The sequence below is a fragment of the Tachyglossus aculeatus genome, chromosome 9 (genome assembly GCF_015852505.1).
Source record: "Tachyglossus aculeatus isolate mTacAcu1 chromosome 9, mTacAcu1.pri, whole genome shotgun sequence".
Lineage (NCBI taxonomy): Eukaryota > Metazoa > Chordata > Mammalia > Monotremata > Tachyglossidae > Tachyglossus > Tachyglossus aculeatus.
The window spans coordinates 47,817,496-47,840,382 of NC_052074.1; the positions used below are offsets into that span (position 1 = coordinate 47,817,496).

The 22,887-nt window shown below is 44.7% G+C and overlaps 1 protein-coding gene across 2 annotated transcripts in view; it reads left to right on the plus strand.

The window, feature by feature from the left end:
• Nucleotides 1-17,711: 17,711 nt before the first annotated feature.
• The window catches only part of MARCHF7 (membrane associated ring-CH-type finger 7), a 48,905-nt gene continuing 43,729 nt past the window's right edge, over nucleotides 17,712-22,887 (plus strand). The window contains exon 1 of one of the 2 annotated variants that reach the window (XM_038751059.1): nucleotides 17,712-17,829. The gene's annotated coding sequence lies outside the window, so the exon portion shown is untranslated. The remainder of the gene's footprint in view (nucleotides 17,830-22,887) is intronic. The other variant, XM_038751058.1, reaches the window with a different exon arrangement.

The window sequence follows — 22,887 nt, forward strand, 5'->3', positions numbered from 1 at the left end:
AGCACTTTGGTAACCCACCCCCAGAGAATTTATGTTCATATCATATTATGTTCATATAATATGAGAAGCAGCATGAGAAGCAGCGTGGCTCAGTGGAGAAGAGCACGGGCTTTGGAGTCAGAGGTCATGGGTTCAAACCCCGGCTCCGCCAATTGTCAGCTGTGTGACTTTGGGCAAGTCACTTCACTTCTCTGTGCCTCAGTTACCTCATCTGTAAAATGGGGATTGAGACTGTGAGCCCCACGTGGGACAACCTGATCACCTTGTAACCTCCCCAGCGCTTAGAACAGTGCTTTGCACATAGTAAGCGCTTAATAAATGCCATAATTATTATTATTATTATATGTTGTGTTCATATGTATATATATATACATATACATATATATATATATACTATGTTCCTATTAATGTTCTACTTGTTTTGTTCTGTTGTCTGTCTCCCCCTTCTAGACTGTGAGCCCGTTGTTGGGTAGGGACCGTCTCTATATGTTGACGATTTGTACTTCCCAAGCGCTTAGTACTGTGCTCTGCACACAGTAAGCACTCAATAAATATGACTGAATGAATGAACGAGTCCTTAGACTCTGTTGCTTCCCCTACCTGTCATTTATTTTAATTTTCGTTTTATGCCCATCTTGTTTACAGTTCACCAAACATATCTTGGATTAAACCCATATAATTTTGGCCTCTCCAACCAATCCAGCAATCCTTACATTACGTGGTTTGATTTTGCTGTTTTTAACCCTTTTTATGTTTTTATGTATCTTTTTATGTTTGCACTTTTATCTCTACGTTTCTATCACTCATTAATCAATAGTATTAAGTACTTAGTGGGTGCACTCAATTCTGCTATAGCACCTGTTTCCATTACGCAGTTTTGCTAGAACATGAAAGCACTCAATAAATATGACTGAATGAATGAACGAGTCCTTAGACTCTGTTGCTTCCCCTACCTGTCATTTATTTTAATTTTTGTTTTATGCCCATCTTGTTTACAGTTCACCAAACACGTCTTGGATTAAACCCATATAATTTTGGTCTCTCCAACCAATCCAGCAATCCTTACATTACGTGGTTTGATTTTGCTGTTTTTAACCCTTTTGTATCTTTTTATGTTTGCACTTTTATCTCTACGTTTCTATCACTCATTAATCAATAGTATTAAGTACTTAGTGTGTGCACTCAATTCGGCTATAGCACCTGTTTCCATTACGCAGTTTTGCTAGAACATGTCAGAAAAATTAGGGAATGTTCTTCTCACCTAATGAGTCTGTATGGGTACAACACAACCCACAAGTTGATTCGAGCAGATTTGGGGGAGGAATAAACAGTTGTGTGCATGCGTGTGGAATTGTCAGAAAAGGCATGACACTGCTCCACTTTCTGACCTCTGCCACAGCCTCAGTGTATTGTACCTGACCCTATTTTGTGATTCTTTGTGTTTCTGTAATTTTACAGTGTTTAACATAGTAAAATGGCAATGACTAACACGGTTACAAAGCATTCTGTTAATGGTGGACACAATAATGTAGGAAATAATCTTTTAAGATGTCAGTCATGGTGGTTTATTTGAACCTTCTACCTTATAGCCCATTAATTCCCATTGAATCAGTGGTTATTAGAACATGATTTTCCATAATATGAGGTTCTTCATAAACATAACTCCTGCATTATGGGCATACTCCCTGCATACTCCCCATAGAGAAACAGCATGGCTTAATGGAAAGAACACAGGCTTGGGAGTCAGAGGACATGGGTTCTAATCCTGACCCTGCCACTTGTCTGCTGTGTGACCTTGGGCAAGTCACTTAACTTCTCCGTGCCTCAGTTACCTCATCTGTAAAATGGGGATTAAAAGTGTGAGCCCAACGTGGGGCAACGTGATTACCTTGTATCTACCCTCGTGCTTAGAACAGTGCTTGGCACATGGTAAGCACTTAACAAATACCATAATTAATTACAAGGTGGTTGGAAGAGTGCAATTAAAATAAAAGATGCAGTCCTGGCCTTGAGGAATTTACAACGTAAAGGAAGAGACAGGAAGACATAAATTGTAACATACAAAGGGAACACAAAGGAAAACATAGATACAACTGGTAACGGCAGGGTTATGGAGAAAGTGAATGAATAAATGAATAACCAAATGTAGTATCAACATTGCTATTTACCTAAATACTGAAAATGCCATTGGGATGACATGACCTGGGAAGAAGAAATTAGTTACGAAACGTTTCCCCGAGAAGCCTGATTTTTGAGAGAGCTTTGAAGATGGGGAAGATGGGTTTACTGGGGGAGAGGTACATGGTGGAAGAAGGGTGTGCACACCATGCTGGAGGCAAAAAAGCTCAGAGCAGGGTACTCTAAGTAGATTAGCTTGGAAGGAGTAAATAGTGTGAACTGGCATGGTAGAGGTGAAGAAATGAGATATGTAAGCATTTAGAACAGTGCTCTGCACATGGTAAGTGCTCAGTAAATACCACTAATTAAGGAAGGAGCTAGTGCATAAACTTCAAGGAAACGGTCAGGAAAAAATGAATAGGAATGAAGTTTCTTAAGGAGTACAGTGATGAGTTCTGCGAGGCACTTTCATAAAAATGATGTATCCTTTCTGGTTCCCTAATTACCCTGTAAGGTTCTCAAAGGCAGGGCCCATACCTTAGTCTTCCTTTGTAACTCTCCCGGAGCTAAGGGCAGAACACTGATACACAGGGGCTCTCAATAAATGCTGTTGACCTATTGACTGCCCACTGAAACATGGCTGTGACAGGAAAGAGGTTTTTTTTTAGAAATAAAGGGAGGTAAGGGGCTTAAAAGTCTGGTTACGGAAAAGTTTGACAGGGATGACCGTGTATTTTTCCATCTAATAAGTCTCTTTCCCAAGTACTTGGTGCAGTGTTCTCAACAAATGAATTGCTCAATAAACGCTGCTACCATGCAGCTGCTGATGAAATAGTAATGGGTGACCAGGATTGTTACCTTCTGAAGTCACCTTCTGAAACGACCCAAGACACTTAAGAGATTTTAAAATAGGCTTTCCAACACACCATCACCGGGTAATGACACATTTGTTTGAGGCCTTTCCATACCTACCACCAGTAGTAACCGAAGAGGGCAAAGCCTACAATGGCACATAACATGGAGAGGAGATCATTGAAATGGTCAGTTAAGAACATAATCAAGGCCTTTTTAAGTTCAATGTTGAATACAGCCTTATAGTCTGTCTCCAACTAGGGCATCAAAGGGTGCTTAGAGGACAGTGTAATGGTTGCCTCCCCTGACATCCCTAACTGTTCTTTTCAATAATCTTTTGTGGATTCTCCCATTTATGATTTTTTTATCCCTTCCTTAACCTATTGGTATTTCCTATCTCCGCAACTTCCGAAGGCAATGAATTCAATATGTTTATAACCAGCCATATAAAAAAGATTTCCCTTTGCTTTCAACCGACCACTTTTTTTTTTTGCTTTTTATGGTATTTGTTAAGTGCTTACTATGGGCCAGACACTGTACTAAGCGCTGGAGTAGATACAAGTTAATCAGATTGGACACAATGCAAGTCCCACATAGGGCTCACAGTCTTAATCCTCATTTATATGGATAAGGGAACTGAGGCACAGAAAAGTGAAGTGACTTTCCCAAGGTTACACAGTAGGCAAGTGGCGGAGCTGGGATGAGGACCAAGGTCCTTCTGGGCCCCCAGTCCTGTGCTCCATCCATTAGGCCACACTGCTTCTCTTTTAAGCTCCAATGTCCCTTACTCCTCTGTTTTGTGGTATTGGAAAAACCATTCTCTCTTGTTCAGACCCCTCCACCCAACCTTCCAGTTTCGAAACTGAAGAGTACCGATCTTTCCAGGCTCTCCTCATGGGTAAGCTGTTTCACCTCCTGATCATTTCGATTACCTTTCCCTTATAATAATACCAATAATAATGGCATTTGTCAAGCACTTACTATGTGCAAAGCACTGTTCTAAGTGCTGGGCACTGTTCTAAGCACTGGATAGCTTTCTCTAAATTTCATTATGTCCTTCCTACTTCGTGACGGCCAGAACTGTAGACCAAAGGTTGGAGGTTTAGATCATCATCATCGATCGTATTTATTGAGCGCTTACTATGTGCAGAGCACTGTAGTAAGCGCTTGGGAAGGACAATTTGGCAACATATAGAGACAGTCCCTACCCAACAGTGGGCTCACAGTCTAAAAGTTTAGATGATGATGATGGTATTTGTTAAGCGCTTACTGTGTGCAAAGCACTGGTCTAAGCACTGGGGAGGTTACAAGGTGATCAGGTTGTCCCATGAGGGTGCACAGTCTTCAACCCCATTTTACAGATGAGGGAACTGAGGCCCAGAGAAGTAAAGTGACTTGCCCAGAGTCACACAGCTGACAACCGGCGGAGCTGGTTAGAAATTTATAGGCCCGGACTTTGGTTAATTGATCACTCACACTGACCTTTGGATACTTCATCTGCATGGGATGCCGAAAGACGAGCGCTCTGTCAAGCTCCGGAGCTGCCGTTTTGGCTTCTGGGATCTGCACAGAAGATACAATTGCAAGGCTTGAGTCACAGTCCTTAAAAGCTGATACATCATCATCATCATCATCAATCGTATTTATTGAGCGCTTACTGTGTGCAGAGCGCTTGGGAAGTACAATTTGGCAACATATAGAGACAGTCCCGACCCAATAGTGGGCTCACAGTCTAAAAGATACATGGTGAGAGCTGATATACACTGCCGGACAATGGTGTTGAGGAAGACCACTGGGATAGGAATTGTTGAGTGGAGAAGAAACTTCCACCTTCTCTCTTCTCTGCCACCATCACAATTTCCAGCTAAGCAGCAACTGGTAGATCTTGGCAAAGACCGGCAATTGAAGGCCCAGTGAAAGCATTCCCTTTCGGGTCTGGCTCATTTCTGATTTAGCGGGCATTTGTTTCCCATCAGTGGCCGCGTCACAGCTCACCCCTCAAAAAGAGTAGTTCAGGTCTGGCCTTTGCAAGGACTTAGTAAGTAAGTGGGAGGAGGAGGATGATACTGACAGGAGCAGTATCATTTGTGTTCCCCTGCAAATTACATTTTGCCTCCTTCACAGCTTAAGGCTGGAGGGGGCCATTATAGTTTCTCCCTGCCATCGCCAAAGTCAGAAGTGGCAGAGCCAACCGAAATAGCTGCCACACCCACAACGCAACCAAGTATAATTATAATAATATTTGTTAAGCATTTTACTGTGTGACAAACACTGTACTAACTACTGGGGTAGATCCAAGATAGTCCCCTGTCCCACATGGTGCTCACAGTCCAAGGGAGAGAAAAGGCATTTCATTTCCTTTGTACAGATGAAGAAACTGAGGCACGGGGAAGTGACTTGTCCCAGGTCACACAGCAGATTACTCACGAGTCTGGACAGAAATTAATATACACGTCGAGGGTTAGATTGTCAAAGTACCGCAAGACTTGCTAGAATGTGGGCAGGGAATCTGTCTACCAAGTCAGCTGCTTCCCTACCAAGTTGGGAAGCAGCGTGGCTCGGTGGAAAGAGCCCGGGCTTTGGAGTCAGAGGTCGTGGGTTCGAATCCCGGCTCTACCACTTGTCAGCTGTGTGACTTTGGGCAAGTCACTTCACTTCTCCGGGCCTCAGTTACCTCATCTGTAAAATGGGGATTAAGACTGTGAGCCCCCCGTGGGACAACCTGATCGCCTTGTAACCTCCCCAGCGCTTAGAACAGTGCTTGGCACATAGTAAGCGCTTAAAAAATACCTTAAAAAAATAAAAATAAAAGTCTGTTATATTGTACTCTCCCAAGCACACAGCCAGCAATAAATAAATATGAACGACCGATTGGTCTTCCTCCTCCCCCAAATTGTAGGATTTCTCTCCAGAAAATGTTAGGGGATTTCTCCTTCTCCTCTTTTCTCCATTTGGCCTCTCACTTTTTACTTCCCCCACCATGGATATTTGGCCTCCGGTTTGTCGGTCAATCGATCTGGACGCTAGAGTAAAACGGTGCTTTGCTCATAGTAAGCGCTTAATAAATGCCATTTAAAAAAAAGTAGGGGCAGCAATAGTAGTCGTAGTAATAGTGACGATATTAGTAGTAATGGAACTGTATTAAGCACTTGGAAAAGTATCACAGAAGCAAAAGACACAATCCCTGACCCCAAAGAGTTTGTAATCCTTTATCGGTAGGTGTGCTGTTAGGCTGGACTCTGCATCATCATCATCATCAATCGTATTTATTGAGTGCTTACTGTGTGCAGAGCACTGTACTAAGCGCTTGGGAAGTACAAATTGGCAACACATAGAGACAGTCCCTACCCAACAGTGGGCTCACAGTCTAAAAGGGGGAGACAGAGAACAAAACCAAACATACCAACAAAATAAAATAAATAGGATAGATATGTACAAGTAAAATAAATAAATAAATAGAGTAATAAATATGTACAACCATACACATGTAAGTATGTAATAAATATATGTATGTACACATGTAATAAATATGTACAACCATACACATGCAACCATGTGCATCCTCTACTCATTTCATTCTATCCCCATTCTCTGAGGGATATTATTATTATTATCAATGACAATAATTGCAGGGTTTGTTAAGCGCTTACTATGTGCCAACCACTTCATAAACACAGGGTAATCAGATTGGACATGGTCTACGGAGGAGAACAAGAAATCTGATTATCCTGCATTTATCAAAGTGCTTTGCAGGTAGTAAGTACTTAATGAGTACTATTATCATTGTTATTATTAAGGTCCCCTTGTTATCCTGCATTTATCAAAGCGCTTTCATCATCAATCGTATTTAATGAGCGCTTACTGTGTGCAGAGCACTGTACTAAGCGCTTGGGAAGTACAAGTTGGAAACATAGAGAGACAGTCCCTACCCAACAGTGGGCTCACAGTTTTTACTCTATTTATTTATTTATTTATTTATTTTATTTGTACATATCTATTCTATTTATTTTATTTTGTTAGTATGTTTGGTTTTGTTCTCTGTCTCCCCCTTTTAGACTGTGAGCCCACTGTTGGGTAGGGACTGTCTCTATATGTTGCCAGTTTGTACTTCCCAAGCGCTTAGTACAGTGCTCTGCACATAGTAAGCGCTCAATAAATACGATTGATGATGATGATGATAAAAGGGGGAGACAGAGAACAAAACCAAACATACTAACGAAATAAAATAAATACGTAATAAGTATGTGTATGTAAATAAGTATGTAGCTTTGCATGTAGTAAGTACTTAATGAATACTAGTATCATTGTTATTATCATCATCATCAATCATATTGTTATTTATTAAGGTCCCTGAGAGAATAAGGATTGAGCAAAACGAGTAGAGGTTGCAGAACCCAGCCTAATGGCGCAGCGCTTTGCACAGAGTAAAGCACTCAAATAACTACCATTGATTGGGGCTGTTAACAACAGAGACGGGAAAGATAATAAGGGAGGATTTTTGACAGAAGGTGAGAAGTTCAGTTTTGCACATGTTCATTCATTCATTCAATCATATTTATTGAGCGCTGTGTGCGGAGCACTGTACTAAGCGCTTGGGGAGTACAAGTTGGCAACATAGAGAGACGGTCCCTATTCATTCATTCATTCATTCAATCACATTTATTGAGCACTGACTGCGTGAGGAGCACTGTACTAAGCGCTTGGGGAGTACAAGTTGGCAACATAGAGAGACGGTCCCTACCCAACAGCGGGCTCACAGTCTAGAAGGGGGAGACAGAGAACAAAACCTATGAACACATAGAATTAATTCATTCAATCGTATTTATTGAGCGCTGTGTGGAGAGCACTGTACTGAGCGCTTGGGAAGTCCAAGTTGGCAACATGGAGAGACGGTCCTGACCCAACAGCGGGCTCACAGTCTAGAAGGGGGAGACAGAGAACAAAACCAAACATATTCACAAAATAAAATGAATAGAATAAATATGTACAAATAACATAAATAAATAAATAACGTGTGGTGCAGGAAGGCTAAGTAGAAATGTGCTGAAGGCGGGTAGGGACTGTCTCTATATGTTGCCAACTTGTACTTCCCAAGCGCTTAGTACAGTGCTCAGCACACAGTAAGCGCTCAATAAATACGATTGATTGATTGATTGATGAATAATAATAATAATGGTATTTGTTAAGCACTTCCTATACGCCAAGCACTGTTCTAAGTGCTGGGCGGGGGGAAATGAAGTAATTAGGTTGTCCCACATGGGATTCAGTCTTAATCCCCATTTTACAGATGAGGTAACTGAGGTACAGAGAAGTGAAATGACTTGCCCAAAGTCACACAGCTGATACGTGGCGGAGCCAGGATTAGAGCCCGTGACCTCTGACTCCCAAGCCCGTGCTCTTTCCACTGAGCCACACTGCTTTTCGCTGAATAATAATAATAATAATGATGACATTTATTAAGTGCTTACTATGTGCAAAGCACTGTTCTCAGAGCTGGGGAAGTTATAGGGTGATCAGGTTGTCCCACGGGGGGCTTCACAGTCTTAATCCCCATTTTACAGATGAGGTAACTGAGGCACAGAGAAGTTAGGTGACTTGCCCAAAGTCACACAGCTGACAATTAATAATAATAATAATAATAATAATAATGACATTTATTAAGTGCTCACTATGTGCAAAGCACTGATCTAAGAGCTGGGGAAGTTATAGGGTGATCAGGTTGTCCCACGGGGGGCTTCACAGTCTTAATCCCCATTTTACAGATGAGGTAACTGAGGAACAGAGAAGTTAGGTGACTTGCCCAAAGTCACACAGCTGACAATTAATAATAATAATAATAATAATGACATTTATTAAGCACTCACTATGTGCAAAGCACTGTTCTAAGCACTGGGGAGGTTACAAGGGGATCAAGCGCTGGGGAGGTTACAAGGTCCCTATCCAACAGGGCGCTCACAGACTTAATTCCCATTTTACAGGTGAGGCAACTGAGGCATGCAGAAGTTAAGTGACTTGCCCAAAGTCACACAGCTGGCAATTAACAATAATAATAATGATGACATTTATTAAGCGCTTACTACGTGCAAAGCACTGTTCTAACCGCTGGGGAGGTTACAAGGTGATCAGGTTGTCCCAAGGGGGGCTCATAGTCTTAATCTCCATTTTACAGATGAGGTAACTGAGGCACACAGAAGTTAAGTGACTTGCCCGAAGTCACACAGCTGACAATTAATAATAATAATAATAATAATGATGACATTCATTAAGCGCTCACTATGTGCAAAGCACTGTTCTAAGCACTGAGGGGGTTACAAGGTGATCAAGCGCTGGGGAGGTTACAAGGTGATCAGGTTGTCCCACGGGGGGCTCACAGTCTTAATCCCCATTTTACAGATGAGGTAACTGAGGCACGCAGAAGTTAAGTGACTTGCCCAAAGTCACACAGCTGACAACTATTAATAATAATAATAATAATAATAATGACATTTATTAAGCACTTACTATGTGCAAAGCACTGTTCTAAGCGCTGGGGAGGTTACAAGGTGATCAGGTTGTCCCACGGGGGACTTTGCAGTCTTAATCCCCATTTTACAGATGAGGTAATTGAGGCATGCCTTGCCCAAAGTGACTTGCCCAAAGTCACACAGCTGACAATTAATAATAATAATAATAATGACATTTATTAAGTGCTTACTATGTGCAAAGCACGGTTCTAAGTGCTGGGGAGGTTACAAGGTAATCAGGTTGTCCCACGAGGGGTTTCAGTCTTAATCCCCATTTTACAGATGAGGTAACTGAGGCACGCAGAAGTTAAGTGATTTGCAAAAAGTCACAAAGCTGACAATTTATAATAATAATAATAATGACATTTTTTAAGCACTTACTATGTGCAAAGCACTGTTCTAAGCGCTGGGGACGTTACAAGGTGATCAGGTTATCCCACGGGGGGGCTTCACAGTCTTAATCCCCATTTTACAGATGAGGTAGCTGAGGCACACAGAAGTTGTGACTTGCCCAAAGTAACACAGCTGACAATTATTAATATTAATAATAATAATAAGAATGACATTTATTGAGTGCTTACTGTGTGCAAAGCACTGTTCTAAGCGCTTGGAAGGTTACAAGGTGATCAGGTTGTCCCACGGGCGGTGGGGGCTTCACAGTCTTTATCCCCATTTTACAGATGAGGTAACTGAGGCACGCAGAAGCGACGTGACTTGCCCAAAGCCATGCAGCCGACAGTTGGCGGAGCCAGGATTTGAACCCATGACCCGGGCTCTTCCTACTGAGCCATGCTGTTTCTGTGCCAAGCCCTGCTCTAAGCTCTGAGGTAAATACAAGATGGCTCAGGTTGTCGGGTGGGGGGGGGGGGGGGCTCACAGTCTTCACAGGGCTTTGCACATAGTAAGCGCTTAAGAAATACCATTATTATCATCAATCATCAATCGTATTTATTGAGCGCTTACTATGTGCAGAGCACTGTACTAAGCGCTTGGGAAGTACAAATTGGCAACACACAGAGACAGACCCTACCCAACAGTGGGCTCACAGTCTAAGAGGGGGAGACAGAGAACAAAACCAAACATACTAACAAAATAAAGTAAATAGAATAGACATGTACAAGTTAAATAAATAAATAAATAGAGTGATAAATATGTACAACCATATATACATATATACAGGTGCTGTGGGGAAGGGAAGGAGGTAAGATGGGGGGGATGGAGAGGGGGACGAGGGGGAGAGGAAGGAAGGGCTCAGTCTGGGAAGGCCTCCTGGAGGAGGTGAGCTCTCAGTAGGGCCTTATTATTCTTCTTCATCCCCATTTGACAGGTGAGGTAACTGAGGGCCGGAGAAGGGAAGTGACTTTTACTTGTACATATCTATTTATTTTATTTTGTTAGTATGTTTGGTTTTGTTCTCTGTCTCCCCCTTTTAGACTGTGAGCCCTCCGTTGGGTAGGGACTGTCTCTCTATGTTGCCAACTTGGACTTCCCAAGCGCTTAGTACAGTGCTCTGCACACAGTAAGCGCTCAATAAATACGATTGATTGATTGATTGATTGATTGATTGAAAGCCACAAGGCTGACAAGTGGCGGCCTCGGCCTCCTAAACCCGCGCTCTTCCCATTAGGACACGCTGCTTGGGGAAGGAGGGGGGCCAACTTGGACTTCCCAAGCGCTTAGTGCAGTGCTCTGCACACTGTAAGCGCTCAAGAAATACGATTGATTGATTGATTGATTGATTGATTGATTGACTGAGTGATTGATTGATTGATTTGGGTCCCTAATACAGCCGAGGCGTCTGGTAATGGCGGCCGGCCCCTTCCGGGCCGCCTCAGCCGCCTCGAGCGCCGGCATAGCACCACCCCGCGTGACGTAAGGGGGCGCCGCCGTCACTCTCGCGAGAACTTGGGGGCGTTTGGACGTATTTATTACTCTATTTATTTATTTATTTATTTAACTTGTACATATCTATTTTACTTATTTTATTTTGTGAATATGTTTTGTTTTGTTCTCCGTCTCCCCCTTCTAGCCTGTGAGCCCGCTGTTGGGGAGGGACCGTCTCTATATGTCGCCAACTTGTACTTCCCAAGCGCTTAGTCCAGTGCTCTGCACACAGTAAGCTCTCGCGAGAACTTGGGGCGTTTGGACGTATTTATTACTCTATTTATTTATTTATTTTACTTGTACATATCTATTTTATTTATTTTATTTTGTTAATATGTTTTGTTTTGTTCTCCGTCTCCCCCTACTAGACTGTGAGCCCGCTGTTGGGGAGGGACCGTCTCTATATGTTGCCAACTTGTACTTCCCAAGCGCTTAGTACAGTGCTCTGCACACAGTCAGCTCTCGCGAGAACGTGGGGCGTTTGGACGTATTTATTACTCTATTTTATTTGTACATAGTTATTCTATTTTATTTTGTGAATATGTTTGGTTTTGTTCTCTGTCTCCCCCTTCTAGACTGTGAGCCCGCTGTTGGGGAGGGACCATCTCTGTGTGTTGCCAACTTGTACTTCCCAAGCGCTTAGTCCAGTGCTCTGCGCACAGTCAGCTCTCGCGAGAACTTGGGGCGTTTGGACGTATTTATTACTCTATTTATTTATTTTACTTGTACATATCTATTTTATTTTGTGAATATGTTTTGTTTCTCTGTCTCCCCCTTCTAGACTGTGAGCCCACTGTTGGGTAGGGACCGTCTCTATATGTTGCCAACTTGTACTTCCCAAGCGCTTAGTACAGTGCTCTGCACACAGTAAGCTCTCGCGAGAACTTGGGGCGTTTGGACGTATTTATTACTCTATTTATTTATTTTGTTTGTACATAGTTATTCTATTTATTTTATTTTGTGAATATGTTTGGTTTTGTTCTCTGTCTTCCCCTTCTAGACTGTGAGCCCGCTGTTGGGTCGGGACCGTCTCTCTATGTTGCCAACTTGTACTCCCCAAGCGCTTAGTACAGTGCTGTACACACAGTAAGCGCTCAATAAATACGATTTAATGAATGAATAGGGACCCGTGTCTATGTTGCCAACTTATACTCCCCAAGCGCTTAGTACAGTGCTCTGCACACAGTCAGCGCTCAATAAATACAATTGAATGAATGAATTCTATTTATTTTATTTTGTTAATATGTTTTGTTTTGTTCTCTGTCCCCCCCTTCTAGACTGTGAGCCCGCTGTTGGGTCGGGACCGTCCCAATATGTTGCCAACTTGTACTCCCCAAGCGCTTAGTACAGTGCTCTGCACACAGCGCTCAGTAAATACGATTGAATGAATGAATTCTATTTGTTAATATGTTTTGTTGTCTGTCTCCCCCTTCTAGATTGTGAGCCCACTGTTGGGTAGGGACCATCTCTCTATGTTGCCAACTTGGACTTCCCAAGCGACCTCCCTTCAAGGCCCTACTGAGAGCTCACCTCCTCCAGGAGGCCTTCCCAGACTGAGCCCCTTCCTTCCTCTCCCCCTAGTCCCCCTCTCCATCCCCACATCTTACCTCCTTCCCTTCCCCACAGCACCTGTATATATGTATATATGTTTGTACATATTTATTACTCTATTTATTTATTTTACTTGCACATATCTATTCTGTTTATTTTCTTTTGTTAGTATGTTTGGTTTTGTTCTCTGTCTCCCCCTTTTAGACTGTGAGCCCACTGTTGGGTAGGGACTGTCTCTATATGTTGCCAACTTGTACTTCCCAAGGGCTTAGTACAGTGCTCTGCACACAGTAAGCGCTCAATAAATACGATTGATTGATTGATTCATACAGTGCTCCGCACACAGTGAGTGCTCAATAAATCCAATTAATTGATTGATAAATACGATCGAATGAATGAAGTAAGCGCTCGATAAATCCGATGAATGAGTGAATGGAATGACGCGGTGCGAGAGGAGGACGAGGAGGAGGAGGAGGAGGAGGGCTGAGGGGAAGGGAAATATGATCGAATGAATGAATGAAGTGAGCGCTCGATAAATCCGATTGAATGAATGAATGAATGGAATGAGGAGGAGGAGGAGGGCTGAGGGGAAGGTAAATACGATTGAATGAATGAATGAAGTGAGCGCCCGATAAATCCGATTGAATGAATGAATGGCATGACGTGGTGCGAGAGGAGAACGACGAGGAGGAGGAGGGCTGAGGGGAAGGGAAATACGATTGAATGAATGAATGAATAAAGTGAGTGCTCAATAAATCCGATTGAATGAATGAATGGAATGACGTGTTTGCGAGAGGAGGAGGAGGGCTGAGGGGAAGGGAAATACAATCAAATGAATGAATGAATGAAGTGAGCGTTCGATAAATCCGATTGAATGAATGAATGAATGGAATGACACGGTGCGAGAGGAGGACGACGAGGAGGGCTGAGGGGAAGGTAAATACGATTGAATGAATGAATGAATGAAGTGAGCGCTCGATAAATCCGATTGAATGAATGAATGAATGGAATGAGGACGAGGAGGAGGGCTGAGGGGAAGGTAAATACGATCGAATGAATGAATGAATAAAGTGAGCAGTCGATAAATCCGATTGAATGAATGAATGGAATGACGCGGTGTGAGAGGAGGAGGAGGGCTGAGGGGAAGGGAAATATGATTGAATGAATGAATGAAGTAAGCGCTCGATAAATCCGATTGAATGAATGAATGAGTGGAATGACTTGGGAGAGGAGGAGGAGGGCTGAGGGGAAGTTAAATACGATCGAATTAATGAATGAATGAAGTGAGCGCTCGATAAATCCGATTGAATGAATGAATGAATGGAATGGGGTGCGAGAGGAGGAGGAGAAGGAGGAGGAGGAAGGCTGAGGGGAAGGGAAATACGATCGAATGAATGAATGAATGAAGTGAGCGCTCGATAAATCCATTGCATGAATGAATGGAGTGACGAGGAGGGCTGAGGGGAAGGGAAATACGATTGAATGAATGAATGAATAAAGTGAGCGGTCGATAAATCCGATTGAATGAATGAATGGAATGATGCAGTGCGAGAGGAGGAGGAGGAGGGCTGGAGGGAAATACGATTGAATGAATGAATGAATGAAGTGAGCGCTTGATAAATCCGATTGAATGAATGAATGGAATGACGACGAGGAGGAGGAGGGCTGAGGGGAAGGTAAATACGATCAAATGAATGAATGAAGTCAGCACTCGATAAATCCGATTGAATGAATGAATGAATGGAATAACGCGGTGGGAGAGGAGGACGAGGAGGAGGAGGGCTGAGGGGAAGGGAAATACGATCGAATGAATGAAGTGAGCGGTCGATAAATCCGATTGAATGAATGAATGGAATGACGTTTGTGAGAGGAGGAGGAGGAGGGCTGAGGGGAAGGGAAATATGATCGAATGAATGAATGAATGAAGTAAGCGCTCGATAAATCCGATTGAATGAATGAATGAATGGAATAACGCAGTGCCAGAGGAGGACGAGGAGGAGGAGGGCTGAGGGGAAGGGAAATACGAATGAATGAATGAATGAAGTAAGCGCTCGATAAATCCGATTGAATGAATGAATGAGTGGAATGACTTGTTTGGGAGAGGAGGAGGAGGGCTGAGGGGAAGTAAAATACGATCGAATGAATGAATGAAGTGAGCGGTCGATAAATCCGAATGAATGAATGAATGGAATGACGCGTTTGCGAGAGGAGGAGGAGGGCTGAGGGGAAGGGAAATACGATCGAATGAATGAATGAAGTGAGCGCTCGATAAATCCGATTGAATGAATGAATGAATGAGGAGGAGGAGGAGGAGGGCTGAGGGGAAGGGAAATACGATCGAATGAATGAATGAATGAAGTGAGGGCTCGATAAATCCGATTGAATGAATGAATGAATGGAATGACGCAGTGGGAGAGGAGGAGGAGGGCTGAGGGGAAGGGAAATACGATCGAATGAATGAATGAATGAAGTGAGCTCTCGATAAATCCGATTGAATGAATGAATGAATGGAATAACGCGGTGGGAGAGGAGGAGGAGGAGGAGGAGGGCTGAGGGGAAGGGAAATACGATCGAATGAATGAATGAATGAAGTGAGCGCTCGATAAATCCGATTGAATGAATGAATGAATGGAATAACGCGGTGGGAGAGGAGGAGGAGGAGGAGGGCTGAGGGGAAGGGAAATAGGATCGAATGAATGAATGAATGAAGTGAGTGCTCGATAAATCCGATTGAATGAATGAATGAGTGGAATGACTCGTTTGGGAGAGGAGGAGGAGGGCTGAGGGGAAGTAAAATACGATCGAATGAAGTGAGCGGTCGATAAATCCGAATGAATGAATGAATGGAATGACGCGTTTGCGAGAGGAGGAGGAGGGCTGAGGGGAAGGGAAATACGATCGAATGAATGAATGAAGTGAGCACTCGATAAATCCGATTGAATGAATGAATGAATGAGGAGGAGGAGGAGGAGGGCTGAGGGGAAGGGAAATACGATCGAATGAATGAATGAATGAAGTGAGGGCTCGATAAATCCGATTGAATGAATGAATGAATGGAATGACGCAGTGGGAGAGGAGGAGGAGGGCTGAGGGGAAGGGAAATACGATCGAATGAATGAATGAATGAAGTGAGCTCTCGATAAATCCGATTGAATGAATGAATGAATGGAATAACGCGGTGGGAGAGGAGGAGGAGGAGGAGGAGGGCTGAGGGGAAGGGAAATAGGATCGAATGAATGAATGAATGAAGTGAGCGCTCGATAAATCCGATTGAATGAATGAATGAGTGGAATGACTTGTTTGGGAGAGGAGGAGGAGGGCTGAGGGGAAGTAAAATACGATCGAATGAATGAATGAATGAAGTGAGCGGTCGATAAATCCGAATGAATGAATGAATGGAATGACGCGTTTGCGAGAGGAGGAGGAGGGCTGAGGGGAAGGGAAATACGATCGAATGAATGAATGAAGTGAGCACTCGATAAATCCGATTGAATGAATGAATGAATGAGGAGGAGGAGGAGGAGGAGGGCTGAGGGGAAGGGAAATACGATCGAATGAATGAATGAATGAAGTGAGGGCTCGATAAATCCGATTGAATGAATGAATGAATGGAATGACGCAGTGGGAGAGGAGGAGGAGGGCTGAGGGGAAGGGAAATACGATCGAATGAATGAATGAATGAAGTGAGCGCTCGATAAATCCGATTGAATGAATGAATGAATGGAATAACGCGGTGGGAGAGGAGGAGGAGGAGGAGGGCTGAGGGGAAGGGAAATAGGATCGAATGAATGAATGAATGAAGTGAGTGCTCGATAAATCCGATTGAATGAATGAATGAGTGGAATGACTCGTTTGGGAGAGGAGGAGGAGGGCTGAGGGGAAGTAAAATACGATCGAATGAAGTGAGCGGTCGATAAATCCGAATGAATGAATGAATGGAATGACGCGTTTGCGAGAGGAGGAGGAAGGCTGAGGGGAAGGGAAATATGATCGAATGAATGAATGAAGTGAGCGCTCGATAAATCCGATTGAATGAATGAATGAATGAGGAGGAGGAGGAGGAGGAGGGCTGAGGGGAAGGGAAATACGATTGAATGAATGAATGAAGTGAGTGCTCGATAAATCCGATTGAATGAATGAATGAGGAGGAGGAGGAGGAGGGCTGAGGGGAAGGGAAATACGATCGAATGAATGAATGAATGAAGTGAGGGCTCGATAAATCCGATTGAATGAATGAATGAATGGAATGACGCAGTGGGAGAGGAGGAGGAGGGCTGAGGGGAAGGGAAATAGGATCGAATGAATGAATGAATGAAGTGAGCGCTCGATAAATCCGATTGAATGAATGAATGAGTGGAATGACTTGTTTGGGAGAGGAGGAGGAGGGCTGAGGGGAAGTAAAATACGATCGAATGAATGAATGAATGAAGTGAGCGGTCGATAAATCCGAATGAATGAATGAATGGAATGACGCGTTTGCGAGAGGAGGAGGAGGGCTGAGGGGAGGGGAAATACGATCGAATGAATGAATGAAGTGAGCGCTCGATAAATCCGATTGAATGAATGAATGAATGAGGAGGAGGAGGAGGAGGGCTGAGGGGAAGGGAAATACGATCGAATGAATGAATGAATGAAGTGAGCGCTCGATAAATCCGATTGAATGAATGAATGAATGAATGGAATGACGCGGTGCGAGAGGAGGAAGAGGAGGGCTGAGGAGAAGGGCGTGTCGGGGCGGGCGCGTGACGTCCGTGTCGGCTCGCTCCGCCTCGAAGGCTTCCTTGAGGGGCGGGCGCCATTGTGTCCGGTTTGGGCGGCTCGGCGGGAGGGTCCCCCGGAGCCGGCCGAGGAGGACGCGCGGGAGTCGCCCGGGGCCCGTGGGCCGCCGCCCCTCGCCGTCGCCCCTCGCCGCCGGGACCAGGTGCAAATGCGCCGCGGGGCCGGGGCCGGGGCCGGGGCTGCCCCCGGGGAGGAGGGCTGAGGGGACGGCGCCCGCCGCAGGCCCCGCCACACACACACACACCCACCCACCCAATCAATCAATCAATCAATCAATCGGATTGATTGAGCGCTTACGGTGTGCAGAGCACTGTGCTAAGCGCTTGGGAAGGCCGCGTTGGCCACGTAGAGAGGCGGTGGCTACCCAGCAGTGGGCTCACTGGCTGGAAGGTTGGAGGCCTCTGAGGGCGGAAGGCCTGGCGGGCGGGCGGGCGGGCGGGCGAGGAGGGGAACCCGGGGGGGACACTGTGATAAGCGTCAATGGCGGGACGGGGTTGAGGTGGGGGGGGCGGTTAAGGTCCGCTCTCTTAGAGATTGTGAGCTCTCTATATCAATCAATCAATCGTTTTTATTGAACACTTACTGTGTGCTCTACTGAGAGCTCACCTCCTCCAGGAGGTCTCCCCCTCGCCCCCTCTCCATCCCCCCATCTTACCTCCTTCCCTTCCTCACAGCACCTGTATATATGTATATATGTCTGTACATATTTATTACTCTATTTATTTTGCTTGTGCATATCTATTCTATTTATTTTATTTTGTTAGTAAATTTGGTTTTGTTCTCTGTCTCCCCCTTTTAGACTGTGAGCCCACTGTTGGGTAGGGACTGTCTCTATATGTTGCCAACTTGTACTTCCTAAGCGCTTAGTACAGTGCTCTGCACACAGTAAGTGCTCAATAAATACGATTGATTGATTGATTTTGTTCTCTGTCTCCCCCTTTTAGACTGTGAGCCTACTGTTGGGACTGTCTCTATATGTTGCCATCTTGTACTTCCTAAGCGCTTAGTACAGTGCTCTGCACACAGTAAGTGCTCAATAAATACGATTGATTGATTGATTTTGTTCTCTGTCTCCCCCTTTTAGACTGTGAGCCCACTGTTGGGACTGTCTCTATATGTTGCCATCTTGTACTTCCTAAGCGCTTAGTACAGTGCTCTGCACACAGTAAGTGCTCAATAAAGACGATTGATTGATTGATTTTGTTCTCTGTCTCCCCCTTTTAGACTGTGAGCCCACTGTTGGGTAGGGACTGTCTCTCTCCAGCTTGTACTTCCCAAGCGCTTAGTCCAGTGCTCTGCACACGGTAAGCGCTCAATAAATACGATTGATTGGTTGTGCAGAGTACTGGCCTAAGCGCTTGTGAAGTCCATAAGAGAGACGGTCCCTACCCAGCAGCGGGCTCACAGTCTAGGAGGGGGAGACAGAGAACAAAAACAAACCTGTTAACAAAATTAAATAAATGGAATTCATTCGATCGTATTTATTGAGCGCTTACTGTGTGCAGAGCACTGGACTAAGCGCTTGGGAAGGCCAAGTTGGCAACATATAGAGAGGGTCCCTATTCATTCATTCAGTCGTATTTATTGAGCGCTTACTGTGTGCAGAGCACTGGGCTAAGCGCTTGGGGAGTACGAGTTGGCTACATAGAGATAGGGTCCCTATTCATTCATTCATTCATTCAATCGTATTGAGCGCTTACTGTGTGCAGAGCACTGTACTAAGCGCTTGGGGAGTATAAGTTGGCCACATAGAGATGGGGTCCCTATTCATTCATTCATTCAATCGTATTTATTGAGCGCTTACCATGTGCAGAGCACTGGACTAAGCTCTTGGGGAGTACAAGTTGGGAACATAGAGGGTCCCTATTCATTCATTCATTCAATCGTATTTATTGAGCGCTTACTGTGTGCAGAGCACTGTACTAAGCGCTTGGGAAGTCCAAGTTGGCTACGTAGAGAGACGGTCACTACCCAGCAGTGGGCTCACTGGCTAGAAGGTTGGAGGCCTTTGAGGGCGGAAGGCCTGGCGGGCGAGGAGGGGAACCCGGGAGGGACACTGTGATAAGCGTCAATGGCGGGACGGGGTTGGGTGGGGGCGGTTAAGGTCCGCTCTCTTCGAGACTGTGAGCTCTCTATATCAATCAATCAATCGTTTTTATTGAGCGCTTACTGTGTGCTCTACTGAGAGCTCACCTCCTCCAGGAGGCCTTCCCAGACTGAGCCCCTTCCTTCCTCTCCCCCTCGTCCCCCTCCCCCATCTTACCTCCTTCCCTTCCCCACAGCACCTGTATATGTCTGTACATATTTATTACTGTTTATTTTACTTGTGCATATCTATTCTATTCATTTTATTAGTATGTTTGGTTTTGTTCTCTGTCTCCCCCTTTTAGACTGTGAGCCCACTGTTGGGTAGGGACTGTCTCTATATGTTGCCATCTTGTACTTCCCAAGTGCTTAGTACAGTGCTCTGCACACAGTAAGCGCACAATAAATATGATTGATTTTGTTCTCTGTCTCCCCCTTTTAGACTGTGAGCCCACTGTTGGGACTGTCTCTATATGTTGCCATCTTGTACTTCCCAAGCGCTTAGTACAGTGCTCTGCACACAGTAAGCACTCAATAAATACGATTGATTGATTGATTGATGTTGTTCTCTGTCTCCCCCTTTTAGACTGTGAGCCCACTGTTGGGTAGGGACTGCCTATATGTTGCCATCTTGTACTTCCCAAGCGCTTAGTACAGTGCTCTGCACGCAGTAAGTGCTCAATAAATACGATTGCTTGATTGTGCAGAGCACTGGACTAAGCGTTTGGGAAGGCCAAGTTGGCAACATAAGAGAGACAGTCCCCACCCAACAGCGGGCTCACAGTCTAGAAGGGGGAGACAGACAACAAAACCAAACGTATTAACAAAATTAAATAAATGGAATTCATTCATTCGATCGTATTTATTGAGCGCTTACTGTGTGCGGAGCACTGGACTGAGCGCTTGGGGAGTACAAGTTGGCAACATAGAGAGAGGGTCCCTATTCATTCATTCATTCAATCGTATTTATTGAGCACTTACTATGTGCAGAGCACTGTACTAATCAATCAATCAATCAATCGTATTTATTGAGCGCTTGTGTGCAGAGCACTGGACTAAGCGCTTGGGAAGTACAAGTTGGCAAAATATACAGTCCCTACCCAACAGTGGGTTCACAGTCTAAAAGGGGGAGACAGAGAACAAAACCAAACATACTAATAAAATAAATAGAATAGATATGTACAAGTAAAATAAATAAATAGAGTAATAAATATGTACAAACATATATACATATATGCAGGTGCTGTGGAGAAGGGAAGGAGGTAAGATGGGGGAGGATGGAGAGGGGGACGAGGGGGAGAGGAAGGAAGGGGCTCAGTCTGGGAAGGCCTCCTGGAGGAGGTGAGCTCTCAGTAGTACTAAGCGCTTGGGGAGTACACGTTGGCAACATAGAGAGACAGTCCCTACCCAACAGTGGGCTCACAGTCTAGAAGGGGGAGATAGAGAACAAAACCAAACATATTAACAAAATAAAATAAGTAGAATAGATATGTACAAGTAAAATAAATAGAGTAATAAATGTGTACATACATATATGCAGGTGCTGTGGGGAAGAGAAGGAGGTAAGACGGGGTGGGGGGGGTAAGGAGGGGGCTCAGTCTGGGAAGTCCTCCTGGAGGAGGTGAGCTCTCAGTAGGGCCAAAAAATATGGAACGCTTCACGAATTTGCATGTCATCCTCTATATGTTGCCAACTTGTGCTTCCCAAGCGCTTAGTACAGTGCTCTGCACACAGTAAGCGCTCAATAAATACGATTGATATGACATTGATTGGAGTGGAGTTGTGTGGATGTATATGTTGCCAGCTTGTACTTCCGGAATCGCGTTCATTCGATCGTATTTATTGAGCGCAGCGTGGCTCAGTGGAAAGAGCCAGGTCCTTGGAGTCAGGGGTCATGGGTTCAAATCCTGGCTCCACCACTTTTCATTCAGTCGTATTGATTGAGCGCTTACTGTGTGCAGAGCACTGGACTAAGAGGTTGGGAAGTACAAGTTGGCAACATATAGAGACGGTCCCTACCAACAACAGGCTCACAGGCTAGAAAGGGGGGACAGACAACAAAACATGTAGACAGGTGTCAAAGTCGTCAGAACACTTGTCAGCTGTGTGACTTTGGGGAAGTCACTTCACTTCTCTGTGCCTGTTACCTCATCTGTATAATGGGGATTAAGACTGTGAGGCCTCCCCCCCCGTGGGACACCCTGATCACCTTGTAACCTCCCCAGCGCTTAGAACAGTGCTTTGCACATAGTAATAATGGTGTTTGTTAATAATAATAATAATGGCATTTGTTAAGCACTTACTATGTTCAGAGCACTGTTCTAAGCGCTGGGGGTGGATACAAGGTGATCAAGTTGTCCCACGTGGGTTTCACAGTCTTAATCCCCATTTTACAGATGAGGGAACTGAGGCTCAGGGAAGTTAAGTGACTTGCCCAAGGTCGCACAGCGGACATGTGGCGGAGTCTGAATTCGAACCCATGGCCTCCGACTTCAAAGCCCGGGCTCTTTTCCACTGAGCCACGCTGCTTCTGCTTACTTTAGTAATAATAGTATTTGTTAAATGCATACTATGTGCAAAGCACTGTTCTAAGTGCTGGGGAGGTTACAAGGTGATCAGGTTGTCCCACGGGGGAGCTCCCAGTTTTAATCCCCATTTTACAGATGAGGGAACTGAGGCTCAGAGAAGTTAAGTGACTTGCCCAAGGTCACACAGCAGACGTGGCGGAGCCTGGATTCGAACCCATGACCTCCGACTCCAAAGCCCGGGCTCTTTTCCACTGAGCCACGCTGCTTCTGCTTACTTTAGTAATAATAGTATTTGTTAAATGCATACTATGTGCAAAGCACTGTTCTAAGCGCTGGGGAGGTTACAAGGTGATCAGGTTGTCCCACGGGGGGGCTCCCAGTTTTAATCCCCATTTTACCGATGAGGTAACTGAGGCACAGAGAAGTGAAGTGACTTGGGCAAAGTCACACAGCTGACAGTTGTCAGAGTCGGGATTTGAACCCATGACCTCTGACTCCAAAGCCCGTGCTCTTTCCACTGAGCCACGCTTCTTCTCATCAATGCCATTATTATTATTACTGTGTGCAGAGCACTGTACTAAGCGCTT